The 20,541-nt window shown below is 43.2% G+C and overlaps 1 non-coding gene across 1 annotated transcript; it reads right to left on the reverse strand.

The window, feature by feature from the left end:
* Nucleotides 1-1,045: 1,045 nt before the first annotated feature.
* Nucleotides 1,046-1,127, reverse strand: trnas-acu (transfer RNA serine (anticodon ACU)). The gene has a single exon. It is a non-coding gene; the product is annotated as a tRNA-Ser (tRNA).
* Nucleotides 1,128-20,541: the final 19,414 nt, after the last annotated feature.

Here is a 20,541-nt window from a genome sequence, read left to right on the forward strand (position 1 = left end):
CTTCCTGCAGACATCCCATGGCCCAGACTGCTTGGTACTGCGGATATTCTTGTGTCTGTTTAGTTTGATAATCAATTGAATTCGAGTCCACAAAGGCACGATTCCCATTTTCCGCATTACCCATGTATTTTTATTCTTCCTTATTCTCCCACGGATTGTAATCATTGGTCTGAAGAGGATCTGTTATTCATTCTTAATTCACCGTGAACTGAGTCAGAGGGCATTCATGGGTGAACTACGTTGTCATCCATCTTGACATGTGGTGTCCTCTTCTTTCAATCACACGGGTATTAGAAAGAAACGTCTATTAATGACATGCGTATAAAGGCACATTAAATCATTTTTCGTGCTAATTCTGCATGAATTTGCGATTATTGATCCACAGTTTAGGTTCAGTCCCTACAGTCAACATGCTGACTTCTCCAGTTGTTCATAGTTCAATGTGATGCATCCAGTGTGTGCATAACGTTTTGGAGCTTGATTCCCACATCTTGTGTTTATCTGTGCCTTGTTCCCAGCCTTCATCAATGGCGACAGCAACGGGCGAGGAAGAGACCAATGTGTAAGTCTTTCCGTACTTATGCATGGCACCCACATCTGCAATTCTCTACTGTGCATTTATAGTCAGTTCTCGGTGCCCCAACACCCACGCCCTGCCCCTTTTGAAATATTTCCATTATTTTGTGCAGTTTTTCTGTGCTCTTCTCACCAAGATGAATCACTTCTACTCAACCTGTTCCAGATTTCATTTGACAAAACAGTCATTAAGAATCCCATTACATAAACACGCCCTTCACATCTCTTGTATTTTGGTTTTCCTGGATCTCTTTCATACGATAAAAGGTCCCAGCTGCTCGACTTGAAAAAGAAAATCGCGTTGCTTTTCATTATCCCGATGTGATCTATGTTTCAATGCAGTTTAGGCAACTGACTCAAATTATTCTTTGAGATTTTATGATAGCGTCGATGCATATGAATTGACCATTGGAGTTCCAATTTCAATAAGACAGGTGTCAACATACAAAAATAGCAACATTGAAAACAGCAACGAGAGTGGAATTCTAACCCACGCGCGCAGAGCGCAATGGATTAGTAGTCCATCACCTTAACCTCTCGGCCACCTCGTCACATATGCTGGCATGTGTATGAACTTATGAATAAGTGAATTGCGTAAATTATGCTGAAAAGTAGATATTTCTCCCTGGTCCAGTGAAATGCTAAATAGCACAGTACGGTCCCAAGACTATGGTCTGACCTCTGGGTTGTGGGGCAACGGCATTCCCACTGTGACACTCTGCTCACAGTGATCTGAACAAAAATGAAGTAAAGACTATGTAACAAAGTCTGTTGAAATCTGTGAATATTTGAAGTCAACGGAATGAAGAACCTGAAAAAGCAGGAGGTGTTCTTTCAAGAAAGAGTTGGATAGAGCTCATAAGGGTAGTGTAATCAAGTGTTGTGCGGATAAGGCAGGAACAGGATACTAATTGAGAATGATCATCCATAATCATAATGAATGGTAGTGCTGGCTGGAAGGGTAGAATGGCCTACTCCTGCACCTACTGTCTATTGTCGATTAAATTGCCTGTAAGGAATTGTTTTCCGGACTGGAGGAGAGTGCATAGTGCTCAATGTCATTATTCGGAACACCTTTCTTCTGCTCAGATATTTTTGACACGCACCTGTGTACAGAACAGACAACTTCAAAATCCTAAATGAGGTTAAACTGACAATTGAATTCAACAATGCAAAAACCTTGATCTGTGTCATTTTCCTGGGCCATGCTACAACAAGTCACTGTATGATCACAGCAACACAGTGAGCAAGTGTGAGAAGGAAAATGAGTGCAGTACCAGAGAGAATGCTGGGAGCAGCAGTTGACACACGGGGAAGTGCATTTCCCACAACAGGAACACTTCCCAAACAACGGACTGAGGTGGAAGAATTCAGAGGGGGTTTACAAATTGGAATTTGATGCCAGAGTCACAATGGAGATCTGTCATTAAGTCTGTTAAAGATGAAATTTTTAAGATTTTTACAGATAAAAAACTAAATAAAATGTACATTGGTTAGTGAAGGCAAATGTTGACATTGTATATTTCAACAATCTACCCATCTTTGCAATGAGCAGCTCACCACTTTCCTCACTCAGGTACAGAACCACTGGTGAAGATGATCGTTACTAGCCATGGAATCAGAGAAACTCAGTTTCCCAAACGTTAAGGTACAACCAGGAATGTGGAGGTAAGCATTAATGTGTTGCTCCTGTGCTGCAGGTGGGCAGTGCACAGTATCTCTGTGCCAGTATAATGGGCTGTGCTCTCCCGAAGTTTTAAATTTGAGCCTCACATGGAGCAGCTTCAATTATTCATTGTCTTGAGGGGTACGGATGGAAGGTGATATTGAGCAAAGCCAAGTTTATGGGAAAATACCCGTGTTTGTGGATTGGCAAACGTCCTTTTCTGGATAATGACTCCTTGATCAACAAACAAGTATTTAAAACGTGAAGAGACAGGTGTGGAGAGAGAGGCAAAGTTGATTTTTCAGCAGATGAATAACGTTTGGCATGTGCACTGCGTTAAATTCCGGGAAAATAGATGCTGAACTGGTTTCATGTTATGCAGTTTGTTACAAACTCACAAAGGCTATTGCAATAATCAAAAGAAAAAAACACACATAGGACCGTTCGAATTTCGTATTGAATTGAATGTTGGTTTGAGCAGATTTTATCTTCAATAGCGTGCTGCAGAGAAGTACAGCGGGTTAACAACACAAAAGGACAGAATCTTCTTGGTGCATTTCTTAGGTTGAGTTAAGAATGTAGGAAATATACGTAACATCATGTGAATGTGGTCAAATCTTTAAAGTCCAAGTGACGATTCAATTCCTATCATTAGGTTATAACTTCTGTCTGCAGTTATTTTAGGACATCAGCTCCATTTACAGAGTTTCACCTTGAATAATACGCCACACCTTATCAATCCATGAACTTTTTATACTCAATCTTATTCAGTTGTACGTGTTCATGAAATGTCTTTGTATCTGAAGTCAACCAAATTCGAATTTTTTACGCAACCACACTGAATTTCTCTCAATGTAAGACTTTCTCCTTGTATGTTTTTTCAGGTATCTTTTAAAACACTGTGAAATCAGATTCTACACTTTATTTCTGGAAAGTCGTTCGCGATTTGACTAACTCTATTGAGTGGAAGAAACTCTCATCCAAACATTCACTCATGGTTTTTAAGATCTAACTGAAGTTATTGATTCACACGAAAGAAGGAGTTTCCCCGATTTAGTCATTCAACCCTCACATTTTGTGAAAATCTCATTTGTTTACCTCAAACTTGTCTGTTTCTGCACCAGCATTTCCAAATCTTGTGAATAAACTCCTTCATTCTTTCTATCATCCCGTTTGTATTCTTTCTGATATCCTTATGTCTCAGTAAACAACGTCATTGGCGTTCTAATATCTTGCTATCCAGGAAACAGAGTCTGTGCCTCTGTATATGTTTTTGGTGGAGCATGAGGACAAGGATTACACACAATGCTCCCACTGAGGGTGACCTACAGATTTCACAGTTACACTATGAACTCTTTGCTTTTTAAATATGACGCCTCTCTGTATAACCTCCAATAAGGTAAATTATTATCTATCCAGTTCGTGAACATCGTCTCTATGGAGACGAAAATTATCTATCACTTCCTTTATTCTTCCACGAAATGTTCGAAAGGTTTATGAGGTCAGCATCTCTAACTCCCCATGCCCTGAGTGAGTCTCAGCTATTTCTAAAGGCGACTGAAGTTCAAATACTTGATAGTGTGTCTCCAGTCATTCCAGTACAGAGTGGTTCTGGACAGCAAATGCCATCAGCAAAGGCCACCGTGGATCTGAAATCAACAGTTTTCACAGAGTAATTGTCATAGTTAATGTGCATTGTATGTCCATGTTCTTGTTCAACGTGTTCATCATTACATGTGTCCCTGTATTGAATTCTACTGAATGATTAATTTGCGAATGGAGACATTCACTTCACCACTCATTCGATACTCCATGGAACATTGAATAATTTTACTCATATGCTTCCAGAGGACAGTCCTGCCATTACTGGGATAAATCAGTGAACATTCCACACGTATCCTCGAAGGCAAGGATTTCCTTCTCCAGTTTAGGGGATCATAACAGCACCGAATCCCATGTGTGCGTTCATTAAAAGCAAAAGAGTTGCAGTAAGACTTTAAAACAAAGATTTTGCAATCTGCTTGCATTGGTTGTCCCAAAAATTACATTCCGCATTGTGGTATGTTTGTGGATGAAAGCACTTTCTGAATCTTGAGGAATTACATTTCAGTTTTGTCAAAAAGTTGTCATTCGCTGTTCTCTCCTTCCCGTTCAGTTTCCCGTTTAATATCCTGTATTTTCTCAATTTATCTTACATTTGCAACAATTTCAATCAATCTCGCTCCTGATTACCAATCCTAGAGAATGCCACAATTTTGTCAATTTATATGCAGTGCATCTGTAGGGTGCGGTGAACAAGTGGAAAGGCATTGGTCACGTGAACCAAATAAAAGTAGCGGGCTGGTGGAATCTGGCCGTTCTATCGCAGTCATATTTAAATCATTTAACGTAATCGTTAGCCAAATCTTTTGGCATAAAATAAGAAAACATTTTTAAAAATGCTGATATTGAAAATCAAACAAAAACAGACGTTGCTGGAAAATTTCAGGACGTCTTGCAGCATCTGGAGAGATGGACTCAGTGGATGTGAAACGTTAACTGTGATTCATCTGCACAGATGGTGCCTGCACACCTTTGATTTTACAGCAATTTCTGTTTTTGTTTCAGATTGGCAGATTTTGTCACAGTTCATGAGGACAGTGCTCTCGAGAATCAAATAGACAGCATGCACCTGCTAGTGTGAAATGAATGAGTAGAGAGTGTTGTACTGGAAAAACACAGCAGGTCAGGCAACATTTGAGGAGCAGGAGAATGAGCGATTTAGGTATCAGCCATTCATCAGAAATTAGGCTTGTGAGTCGGGTTGAGGGACAAAGCTGAAGCCAGATACAAACTCGCAGGCACCTCCTCTGACTGACCCCGATCACAAACCCTCCTCCCATCACCAAACCATCATCTCCCAGACCATCCACAATCACATCACCTCTGGGCATCTGCCATCCACAACCTCCAACCTCAATGTCAGTGAACCGTGCACTCCCCGATTCTACCTCTTTCCTAAGATTCACAAACCTGACTTCCCCAGTCGACCTTTTGTCTCAGCCTGCGCCTGTCCCATCCGAATCATCTCTTCCTATCTCGACACAATCCTATCTCCCCAGTCCAGGAAATGCCCACTTACATTCGTGACACCCCTATGCACTTTACCTCCTCCAAGAATTTCGTTTCCCTGGCCCCCAAAGCGTCATGTTCACCATGGACATCCAGTCCCTGTACAAACCCATCTGCCATGACAGAAGTCTGCAAGCATTCCATTTCTTAATTTCACACCATCCCAACCAGTACCCTTCCACGGACATCCTCATCCACCTGGTCCTCACAATCAGCAACTTCCCTTTCCAATCTTCCCACTTACTCCATCGAAACGGGTAGTCATGGGCAGCCGCATAGGACCTAGCTATACCTGCCTGTTTGTCAGATACGCAGAACTGTCCATCTTCCACAGTTACACAGACACCATCCTCCACCTCTTCCTCTGCTTCATTAATGAATGTATTGGCGCCACTTCGTGCTCCAACGAGGAGGTTCAATAACTCACCAATTGTACCAATACTTTCCACACACAACTCGAATTTATCCTGATCATCTTGGCAAATTCCATCGCCTTCCTGGACCTCTCCATCACCGTCTTTGGCGACTGACTAATTACAGACATATACTGCAAGCCCGTCGACTCCCACAGGTATCTAGACTACATCTGCTCCAACCCTATCTCGTGTAAAAACGATATTCCTTACTCACAATTCCTCCGCCTCCGCCACATCTGTTCCCAGGATGACCAATTACAGTTCAGAAAGACCCAGTTGGTGTCCTTTTTCTACGATCACAAATTGCCTTCCCACGTGGTTAACAACGCCCTCCAGTGCATCTCCGCCAATTCACACACCACCACCCTTGAACCCCAGGCCTCTCAACTCAACAAGGACAGAACCTCCTGGTGCTCACCTTCCACCCACCAACCTCCGCATAAAACACATCATATTCTGCCACTGATGCCACCTCCAAACAGATACCATCACCAGAGATATATTGTGCTACCCAGCCCTGCAAGCACTCCAAAAAGACCATTCCCTACACGATCCCGTTTTCAGGTCCACAACTCCCCCAACCAATCCACAACCCTCTCCTGGTACCTTTCGCTGGCACCAACGGAAGGGTGAAACTAGCACCCACACCACTCCCCTCATCTCCCACCAAGACGCGAAGGGACCATTCCACATCCGTTAGGACTTCACCTGTAAAGCTACCAATGTCATCTACTGCATCCTTTGCACCCAGTGTGATCTCCTCTTCATCAGGAAGACAAGACACCTTCTTGCAGATCATTTCAGAGAACATCTCTAGGACACATGTACCCACCAATTTCGCCATCCCATGGCTAAACACTTCAACTCCCTCTCCTACACCGTCAAAGATATGCAGGTCCTGGACCTCCTCCAATGCCAAATCGTTACAACCCAACGCCTGGAGGAGTAACGCCACACATTCCGGCTTGGGACCCTAACAGCACACGGGATAAATGTGAATTCGAACAGTTTCCACATTTCCGCTCTCCCAAGCCCAAGCCTTCAACTCGCCACCGCCGTTTCGACCCATTCCATCACTGCCACTTCTGACCTATTATCTTCTCCCTCCTATTCATCCATCTATTGCTTTCCAGTTATTTACCTTCAACCCCACACCACTTCTATTTATCTCTCAGCCCCGACTCACAAGCCTTATTCCTGATGAGGGCTGAAGCCTGAAACTTGAATTCTCCTGCTCCTCGGATGCTACCTGATCTGCTGTGTTTTTCCAGCATCACCCTACACAGTCGGATCTCCAGCATCTGCAGTCTTAACTTTATCTTTGGAATTCTCACTGACCTTGGAGTGAAGATATCCCTCGATTGTAGTGATCGCAGTGTGACTGAGTTTTCGATTTATTTTGGGTGAGGGCAGGCTGGAACTGAGACGAGCGTTTAACACCTAAACAACGGCAATGGAATCACATAGCGAAGTTAGGGCAGGTTGAAGTGAAGTGGAAAATTCTGTCAGAAGATGAGTCAATACAACTGCCCAACATCACCCAGATTGCAAAAGACACACAGAAGGAGCAAAGTTCCTTCAGTGCAGGCACAATGACAGGTAACGTGAAAAGGAGACAATACAACACACTGAGGTCCAGTGGAATTATTTATGTGAAAGGATTCGATATATAAGCTACTTTACATATGGACTGCCCTCACATTGGAAAAAGGAATTTCCTGCAGTGTAACGGCGACATTTGCCTGTGACATCACAATGTTGAGAGACACTGACATAGTTCCTTCTGTAGCAGCGTGGCCTAGTGAAAGCATGATCGTCCCATAAACCAGAATTCAATACTTCAAAGCTCTCCTCTGCACTGTACAACTTATTTTCTGCTCCTGCAGTCAGATCTCAATCGCTTCATAATGTATCTTCTTCTGCTTCCTGCTTCACGGAAACACTGGAAACGTGAACAAATCACTAGTGTTTCCACTTTCACCAATCTTTTGTAACTCCCGAGTTGGCATGAGGTACGAGTGACTGATTGGCCTTCTCAAGCACTCTCACTCTGGTATGATCCTAATTATAAAGTGCACTGTGTCTGATCTGCAGAATGTCCCCACGTGGGACGGTGCTGTTTATCCCATCCCTGTGGACTGAGCTGCCTCTATTAGCAGAGTATTCCGCCATTGACCTCCACTTGCAGGCATTACGAGGGGATGTAAGTGCGGATATGCTCTGAAGCTTCCTCTGCCGGGCACAGCCAGGTGTAAGAGTGCTGCTGGAACTTAGCAACTTTGATTGCGAACTTCTTCCAAATATCATTTATTTGAGAGAGAGAAAGATGCTGAGCTGGTGGGAAAGAAAGAAATGGGCTCTGGACTCTCTTCCCTCAGTAAAATTCAAATACGTGCATTTTTGTGCTGCCCATTTGATGTTCAGAATCAATCTTCGGTGAAAAACCCTGCTGAAAGGCTTTTGTTTCAGAGGCGTCGGCTTCTTTCTTGCAATCGGGCATCAGTTAACATCTGAGTCCCAACTCCCAGATGAAGTGAAGCCAAATGAAACCCTCACTCACTGAGAACCAGCCCCACAGCCAGGAGGTGCGGGGCTGCAGGTAGTCCAAAGTGGAAGGGAGGATTAAAAGAGAGCTATTATTTTTATCCCTCAATCACTCTGTCACAGAGACAAGGAGAGGGACGGCAGAGACGTGTGACCTCATTCACTTGCCGACAGAAGCCGTTCAGCCCATCGAGTCCACGGCAAATCTTTATCGCTTGCTTCTCTCTGAGGTTATTCATCATTCGTGGTGCTTGTTCTAATAATAGGAAACTGTGTCTGTGTCGAACTGCTGTCTCGAACATACTGATCCACATGTCATTCACGGCTGTTCGTTTCTCCGGAGGACCCTGCTGTGTGACACAGGTGGGGAATAACTGCAAGGCGTCATGTGCATGGTACACGCCACAACTGATTTCTCTCACTTTCGCCAGTGTATTCCAAGCTCAGGCAAGTGACTTTGCGAATCAGGTCATAAGAGACCGACAGAGAACGGCAAAAAATGCTTCCATAACTTCAAATGCGTGTTTCCTCAAATGTATAAATGTGGCGGGTGTATCTATTTCAGATACAATTGAGTGTAAGGACGTAGAAGGCTCATCAATATGTAACGCGAAGAACGGAGCACTGTTATAGAGAAATTCTGGCAGTGGCAGTGCACACACTGAACGTTGGAAATGTCATCGAGCAGAGGATGCTTTTCATTCATTAATTTTATGGATTATGCGCCTAACACTATCCCTCTGGGACGCTCTGTTATCGCTGACCACAGCAGTTTCCCGCAGTCTTCAGGTTTTTGTACCATGGACCTTCGAGGATGATGTCAAAAGATCTTCACTGTTGTTGTGTGATACACTGTGGCACAGATGTGTCCTGGTTGTGTCAATATAACCACTCTGTAACTTCCCCAATTCTACTGTTTTAATTGCAATTTCAATCAGAATCAGAAAATGTGTCACACTGCAGACTGAGGCCATGCAGCCCACCTTCGCTCTGCTGGCTCCACGCAATGAGGAAATGACTGTGCTTTAATTGATAGATTATCACATCGACCTAAGTACAGTGGAAAGCGTTGTTTGCGATTTGTAAAGGCGGATCATAGTAATCAAGGACATGCAGATTACAGCGTGAGAAAAGTAAAATTTGACCAGACTCAGGAATTCAGGTTACTACGTATAGGACGTGCGCTCAGCAAAATCCACATCGGCAAGATCAGCATTATTTCAAGCCAGACAATCCATTTCTCAGACCGGCAACGGCCGAGAAGATGCGGTTCGTGAACTTGCTTGTGTTTGTATTCAAGCTTTGGAATCTTTTTCTGAACTCTATCTCATCGAAATTATATCGTCTCAGTCAAAAATTCGAAAACTCATTCGCAAGGTGAACCTGAGGACTCTCGCACGTATGTCACCTGTCTGAGGCAATATCACACCCGAGCCAAACGAGCCAGAATGGCGCCAGACGTGGTAACCATTAATCAGATGAGTTTTTTTGGTTAACTGAGGCTACTTCTGCTGTTTCAGAGTGAAAGAAGCACAGTTTTCAACACAGGTCCTTTACATTCTGACTCGCTTCTCCCAGGAGGCTGCACTAGCTGCTTTCCCGGAACAGGGCGGTCTTCAGTGATAACTGGACGAACTCACGCAGTGTTGGTGGAGAGCAGCTTGAACGCGGTCTTCAGGTCCCTATCAAACACGAGTTTGTGAAGCGGGGTAGGAGTCTGGCAGGAGTGGGAAGTATAAAAATTCTGGAAAGGTGTTAAAAAAGGGAGATCATGCATGCACAAGAAGTCATCTTCTTTTGGGAACCCTTGTCCAAATAATGCGATCTGAGTCAAATAGAAAATGCAGAACTGCGAGGAAAGACTGAATCTCTCCCCATTATTCGGGAACAGTATCTGTGCTTCTCGAAGTCACGGGGAGGCGTCTGCTGTCTGAATCCGCATGGGGTGTTACTGCAGTGAGTCCCATCGCTCACGCAGATGATGTGTATACATTTTTTCCACGTTTCCTGCAGTTCAGATCATAGATTTCACAGTCCACATCATCCCAGAGTGACAGGGAAGAGAAGGAAGCGATTCAGACCATCATCTAACACAACTTGGGGATAAATTGGATATGGGAGAGCGGACAGTCTCGACTGGTTCCAGGATTTACAATCCCACTGTCATATGTTCACAAGATCTGACCACATGGAAAGAAATGACACAGTGACAAGATCTATTGAATGAGATTCCGTGCAAAACAGAAGCCGATGGAATGAAAAGAGCCATGAGAGCGGAAATGTAACATTATCTGTGAGGAAGTTGTTTTCCAGAATCGAGGAGCGTGCACAGTGCTGTTCCCAGGGGTCAATATCTGGATAAGTAGACTGAATCAGCATCGGCTGTTATTATACTGCATCTATTGTACAATGTTGCAAATGCACGGTCCTTTTATAGAAAGGTGACAACTTCAAAATCCTCAATGATGCAAAACACACAAATGAGGTGAACAACACAACAACCGCAGAAACTCGTGCTACGTAATGGGGTAAATTCCCTGGCTCAACTTTCGCTCAAATTCGCTCTCTGTCAAATTCGTGAGCCTGAGATTCGAACAGTGAATGGTCTATATTAATAAAAACTGGTCGGATCTCACAACTTCAGTATTTAATACGCCCCTATAAGTACGTCTGACAACAGTTATTGATCCCTCTCTGTGTTACTTCAGCACGCGTAGAGAAGAAATAAATATAAGAACAACAGTCGCGTATGTGACTGGGATTTGACCCGATGCTGCCGCAGCCAATCGATTCAGTTGTAATTAAAATTACTTCCACCTTTCCTGTGTCGGTAATAAGATTGCATAGCGTCGTGGTGAGTTTTCATGCGTTGAATTGGACCCCAGCATTCTTTCTCAGGTTGAACTTTACTGGGATATAAAGGCATGGGGAAAGACACGGTGGTGTTCACTGGAATAAAAAGACGTTTGGAGTGGCACGGTCAGAGTTCACTTGATACAAAGTCGATCAAAAAGACAGACATGCCGGTTACTTTGAGATTGCATCACTAGAAAAAGAAAGAGCAGATTTAATGGGACGTTGGGATAGATAAAGAATCATGCAGGAGAAATCAGGAAAGACTTAGTTATGTCTGAATGGAGGTTATCCAGCTGATGGGACGTTGGTAAGAGTAAATCTGAGGGAACTTCCTTCGTTTTGGTGAATTGAAACTCGAGGGTGGGGTTTCAGAACAAAAGGGGAATGATGAAGAAGTTTGGAGCAGATTTTATTTTTATTCTAAGAATTATTGAAATCGGAGATGAATTTTCAGAAATAAAATCATTTTAGGAGCTAATTAGATTGTATTTCATAAGGGAGTGAATTTAACAGCGACAGAGATTCTGGCTGCCTGGATGGTGAGGCAAAAGGGGCATCCTCTGGAAGAGCATAACATTTATCGGAAAGAAATTGCATAATATCTGCAACTGAAAATGTTCAGTATGAGAAGAGCTGCTGGCGTTGATAGGTGTTGCAGCTCATTCTACATGAAATATTATATATTGTAAATACACTGAGCTGTTTGGTTCAGCTCGGCATTGAATGGAAGTCGGTTAGCTCAGTCCACTGACTAACTAGTTATTAGAAAAGTGAGACCAACAGCATGGGATTAATTTTCTCACTGTCTCAAGTTTGCATGAGGATCATCAACTACCCCGGTCTCCTGATCTGTAATACTATGGTGCCTCCAGTGTGTAAGGTTTGGCCTGTAAATGTAAAACATCATTGTCATTGCCATGTGTTGCCTTGAACATTTGGTCACAATCACTCGAAAGGAGAGTGAGTCCATTTAATACTCACTGATCTCCGCTTGAAAACTCCTGTGACAAGACTCGAACCTTATCCCAGTTTGCAACCTCTGCTCCTCCCAACCCCAAAACTACTTGTTATGCCTTTGCCAGATTTACTGACATCATTCAACTCCCCAAAGAGATAAATCTAATACTTTTGATTGGATGTTGAGCTGTGCATGTTTCCAGGAAATGGAATGACATGAAATAAGTTAAACGGACTTTCCCAGAATGTAATCCTGTGCAGGGTGAGCGATCTGAGAAAAGTCATTAAGCGAAAATTTCACCTCTGTTTCCCTGTTCACAGATGCAAATTCACGTGCGGAATATTTGCAGCAGTTCAGATAATAATTGACAGAAATGTGAAACTGGAGTTTTCAAATAAATGCTACTTTACTCAACATTGATTTCAACTGCGTTTTAGTATGATGCACTAATAATCCCTTGTCAATGACAATAACAGGATCTTTAGATAAGCATTGAACTTGCAACCGTGACATTTTCCGCACCTTTAAGTGGCAGGCGCTAAACAATTGCGTGACTGAAGCCGCAGACAGCAAGCTGGTCACATGCCATACTCATACCTTTGGAACTTTAACTCAACTGCTCTACTTTTGCTGTGGTTCTGAATTTAAAGCTAACGCAGACGAGGTGAAACTGACATGGACCTGTGATTATTAAAGCATCGGGTTCAGGAAGGGGACACATAAAAATATGCCAAATAGAATTCATTGAAAAATGGGTTTCTGTTGGTTCCTGCGATGTTTACAGACAATGTTACTTTGCCGTTGTCGCCAGGCCTTTCCTTGGATCAGCTTCAGTTCAAATCAATAAAACTTCAGAATGTTCATACTGATAACATGACGCATACTGCATTCATCAATAATCTTCACCATTCCTACATCCATGAACACGTTGCATGGTTTCCATGAATACTGAAGATGTAAGAGTGTGATACAAGAATAAATTCAATTCCAGTTTAAATTGTAAAGTAGGAAGAATGAACAGTAAGACACAGAATGTCAGAAATTCATGTGCGTCTCCCTCTCCAGAACTGCAGCAAAACAGAGGGGTAATCTGTCCCTGAATGCCCACGTTTGCTTGCTCCATGTGTCCAGATGGAAACCGGTGGGAAGGAGCATGCAGTCTGACAGAGCGCCTGGGAGAATCCTCGATTGTGTGATCTAAAGCTGCAATAGGAGCTCTCCATTCTGGCTGTGAGAGCGGTGGGGTAAATGGGAGGACCTTGATATTCCGTGGTGTAGATCCACACTTCAACATGTTATTGTTGAAAACCCTCTGTCAGAAACAGCACTGACAGAGAGTAACAGGAGGACGCTATTCCAAACACCGGTCCTACTCCGCCATTTGACATCGTTATGAATGACCAAATACATCGAGATCTTTCCCCGATTCATCCACAGCAGCATGTCGCCCAAAGGGAAAAAGACATTTAAACAATCGATGTGCCTGTGCAACTATTGGAGGGGAATGCGTTTAGATTCAGTGGGTTTCTGCACGAAGTTTGTAGGTTTCCTGTGTTAGCAGTTGATTCTTGTCTGATCATGCTTCAAATGAAATGATTCCGTCAAAACTCACCAACAAGGGGGTAAGGAATTTTCTGTGTTAAACAGCAATTTCGAGAATCCCAGAAGGCGGGAATTAACGATGAATCAGCAGAATAATAATTGAATCAGCTGAAATCTGAACTCCGATTCTGTTGGAACTCAAAACAACAAACTTTCTATTGCAACGTTAACAATGCTGTAGAAATCCAACGCACTTTTCATTGCACCACTGACCCGCGCTAGCCACAGTTTTACTGTACTAAAAGTTGTGGTTGTCATCGAGAACATATAAGAAATCTCCAGGGGAGTTCTTCAATGAGATCTTTTATTTGCAGACAAAAAACCGTGACACTCAGAAAGCAATTTCTTGAACGACCCCGAAACACAGGATCCGTGGCTCTTTATTCCTATTCTTTTATTATGTTTTTGTTAGCTTACCTGGATGCCCAACTGTGTTATTCAGAATTATTTCACTCCAAGTATCCAATAAACTACTATCGCTCTACTTCTGCCAATAGGGTTTTTCTATTGTCACGATTATGTATTTTACTGCCACCTCTGCTGCAATGATCTTACAGCCCAGACTAACCTGTCATGATTAGATTTTTCGCTACCCCATCTACCACCATGTTTTCCTGTCCCAAGATGATTAAATATTTAATGTCTTTTTTTTCTGCTACAAGGGTTTCAAGCAGACTGACGCTACTAACTATCAATTAAATACTTAAAGTCAAGTCCTAAAGATTTATTGTCACGACTTGTCCCAACCTGCAATGATGATATTTAGCAGGCAAGGCTGACGGTATTAATTGCTATTATCTCAGTCTGTCACAGTAACCATTCAGCCTCAGTCTGACTCTGCTAATTGGTGGAGGAGCATTCCACTATGCTTATCCCATCCAGCCACAGTGGCCCCATCCTGCCACAGTGACCTTTTGACTCGTATAGTATTCCACAGACCTCTTGTAACAGATCGACAGTAGTATCCATGCTTTTACCCTTCCCATGCTTTCTTGATCGGTATTTGCCACATGGTGTTCAGACCTTTGATCAGATATCTGTTTGTCTTCGCCCCACTTTCCAGGACCTGGTCCTTATCCATGTGTGTTCTAGCTTCTCAAGTATTCGGCTAAATACTCCTGAAGTGTTTTTATGACTCATGGCTTTACCACACGTTCAAACAGTGAGTTCCAATTGTACAACACTCTCAGAATGAAACTGTTCTTCCTATATCTCCTCTGATTATCCTCCCCTTGCATTTAACGTCGATCTATGGTTGTAAACTCTTTCCATAAGAAATTTCTTCCTATAACACGTATCTATCCCTTTACTGTACACCTTCAACTCTTCCTCAATCACTCTTCTCCGGTCTCAGATCAAGAGCCTGAGCTAAGCTAATTTTTCTTCCCCATGACGAGATTGTCGTGCTGGAAAAGTACAGACGATCAGGCAGCATCTGAGGAGTAGGCGAACCGACGCTTCTGACATAAGCCTTTCATCAGGAATTAGACGTGTAGGTGGGGGCGGCGAGATAAATGGGCGGCAGTTGAGGTTGTGTGGAAGGTAGCTGGAAAAGCACTAATTGGATGGGGGCGAGGGAGAAAGTGATAAGTCAGAGGGGGAAAAGATTAATAGGTCCGGAGGGTGGTACCGAGTTGGATCCTTTGGACTGTGATAATGTGAGGGGAGGGGGATTGAGGAAGATGTTGAAATCCACATTTATCCCATATGGTTGCAGGGTCCCAAGGCAGGATATGGAGTGTTTTTTTTCCAAGCAGCGGGTGGTAACGGTTTGGTGGTGGCTTATGCCCGAAACGTCCATTGTTCTGTTCTGCAAACCACATTTCAGGGGAGATGTGAAATACCAAAGACTAAAAAAAGGACAAAAAAATCTTATAGAATCAGAGTTAGTGGAATTACACGCAATGCAGACAGAAACCATTTGGCCAAATGAGTCTGCTCTGTGCCGCCGAAGAGATTCACACTCCCTCACCCTATCTTTCTAAACCCGCATTATTAATCCACCTACAAAAATAGAAATGAGTTCAAAAGCTCAGCGGGTCAGGCAGCATCGTTGGAGAGAAATCAGAGTTAACATTGCAAATCAAAAGGTGTTCCAAGGAATGGCCTGTTGATCCCAAATGGTCATTCGGTTTTCCTGAGCTGCGATTCCTACTTTTGTCTTTGATTTTGTCTTTGATTATACAGTCCATTCAGGTTTTGTTTGCCATTTCCCTGAAGTGCACATCTTTGGACATTGAGAAGGAATTGGAGCAGCCGGAAGAAACCCACACGGAAGAGAAGAGAAAAGGAGCGTGCAAATTCCACACAGTCAGTCACATAAGTCTGGAATCGAATGCAGGTTTCTGGCCTGTTAGCCCTCCCAAGCTGCAAGCGCCCGTCCCGGATGCGAATTGAACCCAATCTCACGCTGTGACAGGCAGTGGTATTGCCCTGGAGTTCAATGCAAAAAGAAGCCAATGTATCAGTACTGGAAATCAATAATTGATTAACTATCCAAACTCTTTTTTTAAATCTCCTGATCGACAGCCTTGTACGTCTTGTCGTCAAAAATTCACATCGGAATACTTCTAAAAGATGTGAGGATTTCTGCCTCTCCAACCTTTGCATGCACTGAGATCCAGATTTCAACCACCCGCCGTTTCAAAACGAATGTCTGCGCATTCACTCAAATCTTTCCTCCTCTGTTCTTAAATCTATTACCCGTGAGTGATCTCTCCATTATGGGCAAACTTTAGTTTCTGTCTACACTATCCGTATCCCTGATTATTTTGGATATCTTAATCATGTCTCCTCTCGATCTCTTCTGCTCTAAGTCTATCCAGTCTATCCAATCTCTCTTCATAACAGGAGCTCTTCTACTCAGACTATGTCCTGGTAAATCACCCCTGCATCGTTTCCAGTGCTAATGTGATTGCAGAACTGCACACCATAGTCTAGATAGAGCCGAATGAGCAAGTGAAATAAATGATGTTGCAATCCGCAGAAAGAGGTCGTTTTGAAAAAAAGTTTCTTTTCCTCAGTGCTGCCCTGTGTTCTTTTCCTGAGCCTGAAGTTCCAATAATATCTGATCCATGCCAGTAAAAGGTGCTACTTGAACATTGATCTCAAAACCACGGTATCGAAAGGGATTGACTGCTCTGAAGGTCGCAATGGTATGATTGAGGCATGTTCACCCAGCAACAGGGAGCGCAGCAGCACAGACTGAACAGGGTTCAATTTGAAAATGATTGTAATGGAAATGGGAGGGGGAACTTAAAGGAGGTCAGTGATTGTGAGTGGGAGAGAAGTCTCCAAGAATGGGTAAGTCTGAATTCTGACATTTATCTCAGAGAGATGTGTGAGAGAGGGGTTTGATGAAAAAAATCATAATGTCAGAGAACGTTTTCATGTAAAATCAATTAATTCATTTCTGTGTTTCTTTGGCATGTACCACAAGGAGTTGAAATGGGTAGAACATTACATGCCATAACTCGGATTCAATTGAGGTTCCTGCGGCCACAACGCACAACACTGAACATTATACGATCCCTGGGCCATGCAGAGATGCGTGTTTGAAAAGAGCAGTAACTACAGTGACATAGGGCATGTTAGGAAGAATGCAGAGACAAAACAGGACTATTTGGCGAGCAATAATAGACATGTGGGAACTCAGAATTGGCTGTATATTCAAATTGGATATTTCAAGAGGCTGAGTAAGTTCCATCGAGCAGTGCATGTTGAAGAGTGAGGGTGATAGATTTTTACAAAACATCAAATTCTCAAGATATACTGCAGGATATTGTTGAAATGTATGTTTCAACAGTAATGAGGTTTCACAATTGTTGCCACACGAGCTTCCGCACACAAGGAAGTACCCATTTCTACAGTGGATCACATAATCCCAATTCCGCCACTCAGAATCAATGGTGCAGTTGCAAAGATCAAACGGGAAATTGGGATGGAAATGAGCACGTGAAGCTACTGTGTCGCAACAGTGATGCGATCGGTGGCCACATGGTCCTTCTATGATGATACAGAGGCGCATGAAATTCCGAGGGTGGGAGTTCTTCTGGTCAAAGGCGGGGAGGAAAGGCATATTTGTCTCCGGTTATTAGATTATTAAGGTACAACAGCAGCATTAACCCGCACTGCCGATTGTCTCAGTGCTGCAGCCTTAAGCGAGAGGTCAGTGTATTGCAAGCATTCAGTGCAATTTTCCTTAACAATGCACTGTTTTGTTATTTTGACAGGTAAGAACTGTTTTTTGGTCACATCATCCTCTTGCTCCCAGCAAACACTCCAGTACAGCGTACATCGTTTCATTCCAACACAGCCACATGTCAAATTCTCACTCCCTCTGAGATGATTGGAATTGCCAATGGCATTCTCTGAGATGGAGCAACGTAGCATTGAGATGGTAGTGTAGTGAACAAAGAAGAACAAAGAACACAGAACACTTATAGCCCAGGAACAGGCCTTTTGGACCTCCCAGCCAGGGATGAACAAAATCAACTGTCTAAACCTATCACCCAATTCCTAAGCACCTGTTTCCATCTGCTCCCCATTTACTCACGCATCTATTAAGGCCCACCTTGAATGAAACGACCGTGCCTGCCTCTACTACCTCTGCTAGCAACGCGTTCCAGGCACCTACCACCCTCTGTGCTAAATACGTTCTACATCTATCTTCCTTAAACGTTTCACCTCTCAACTTGAATGTGAGACCTCTCATTATTGAATCCCTTACCTGGGGAAAAAGCATCTCTATACACCCGGTCTTTACACTTCAAGATTTTGTAGACCTCAGTCAGGACTCCTCAATCTCTTTTATTTTTCACTGAAAACAATCATAAACTTCTTAACCTCTCTTCACAGCAAACATCTTCCATACCAGCAACATCCTCGTAAACCTTCTCTGCACCCTTTCGTAAACGTCCACTTCAACTGGGTAACTCGACGACCAGAACTGTGCACAGTATTCCTAAACGCGGCCGAACCAAAATCTTGTACAATTTTTGCATGACCTGCCATCTCTTACATTCAAAGCCCGGTCCTCTGACGACAAGCATGCCATTTGCTTTCTTGATCGCTCTATCGACCTGTGCCACCATCGTCATGTTGCAAAGGACCTGAACTCCCAGATCTCTCCGCTAATCAAATTTCTCCAAGGCTCTTCCGTTTACTGTGTAGTTGGTTCTAGAATTAGGCTTCCCAAAATGCATCACTTCACATTTGCCTCGATTGAACTCCGTCTGCCACTTCTCCGCTCTACTCTCCCGTATATCTATATTATTCTCTATTCTTTGACGACCCCTATGCTTTCTGCTACTCACCAATCTTCGTGTCAAATGCAAATGTAGTGGCGATATATTAGGCTAGCAACACTTGGAGACTGGAACATGGCAGCTGCTGGTATTTAAATCGATTAATAAAATCTGGAATTATAACCTAGATCAGAGGAACAGAGGCAAAATGTTTTAATTTGCTGAAAGCCCATTCATTCTTGTCCCTTGGAAAGGGGAATTTGCCATTCTTAATGAGACCTGCCAACATATGACTCCAGACTCACAACAGTGCGGTTCAACGATAAAATCCCTCTGACTCAGTTCAAGGTGAATTAAGAATGAACAACAAATAATGTTCAGACCATGATGGCCACACTCCGTGGGACAATAAAGAAGAATAAAAAAATACATGGATGACAGGGAAAATTGGGAGTCATCTGCGTGGACTCAAATTCAACTGATTATCTAATCTAAATAGACACATGGATACACACATCGCCAAGATGTCAGGTCCATAGGGGGACTTCAGGAAAGGATTCAATTACCCGCTGAAGTGTAAACCTACGTGCCCAGGCACAATGTGGACAGGTCATTCACCACTCCCATATGTGAGAAGGGATCACTCAGGAGGCCAACTGGCAGAGTCACCAGCAAGTTGACAAATAACATCGGGGTCCGATTGTGCTGTTATTGCAGGTGTTCATCACACCCAGCAATGAACCATGTTTGGACGCTTGTTTCCAGTGGAGTTCCATTGTTTCGTGACGGAGATCAATGATTCAGACTTAGTTGTAAAAGTCATGATTTAGAAGTTTGCAGAGGATGCAACAATTGGTCGTGTCTTTGACTATGATGAATAATGTCAGGGCCTGCAGAGATGTATCAATCAGTTGGAAAATAAAACCGGCGAATGGAATTGAATCCAGACCAATAAGTGGTAACGGATTTGGGGAGTTGAAACAATAACAGTGAGGATTCTGAGTGGTGAACAGAACAAACAGGAACAAAGGGATCTTGGAGTGGATATTCACAGATCACTGAAGATTTTTGGACAGGGAGCTCAGATGGTCGAGAGTATTTTTGGACATTTTCTGTTGTTGACCCTCGGTTGTGGGTGATATTCGATATTTAGCAACCACCAGTTTAGGAAACAACTAAAAGAATGAGCACAAGTCTGGTCAATGCAATAATTAACATTTCAAAATTTGTAAGACAAAGGATGGAGGGCTGAAGTATACCACTTTGACGATCAAGACTGCTTCATCACTCAATGGATTTACCACTGATACATCTTCAAGTCATGCCGGTATGTGCCTTGGATGGTAACTTGCAAATGGTCGCGCTTCAGTGCATCTTCAACGTTGTCCTTATAGTCAGAACAGTTTTTGAGCTTTGAATGTTCTGTCAACACAGCCTGGATGACTTACTCCACCGCATCTTGGAGGTGGTGCACTCCACTGCAATCGTGCCTTAGCAGTGAGGGTAATAAACATTCAGGTGTTGAACGTGGTACAGTTAAGTGACTGCATTGACGTGGAGGATGTC

This window comes from Hemiscyllium ocellatum, chromosome 33 (genome assembly GCF_020745735.1).
Source record: "Hemiscyllium ocellatum isolate sHemOce1 chromosome 33, sHemOce1.pat.X.cur, whole genome shotgun sequence".
NCBI lineage: Eukaryota > Metazoa > Chordata > Chondrichthyes > Orectolobiformes > Hemiscylliidae > Hemiscyllium > Hemiscyllium ocellatum.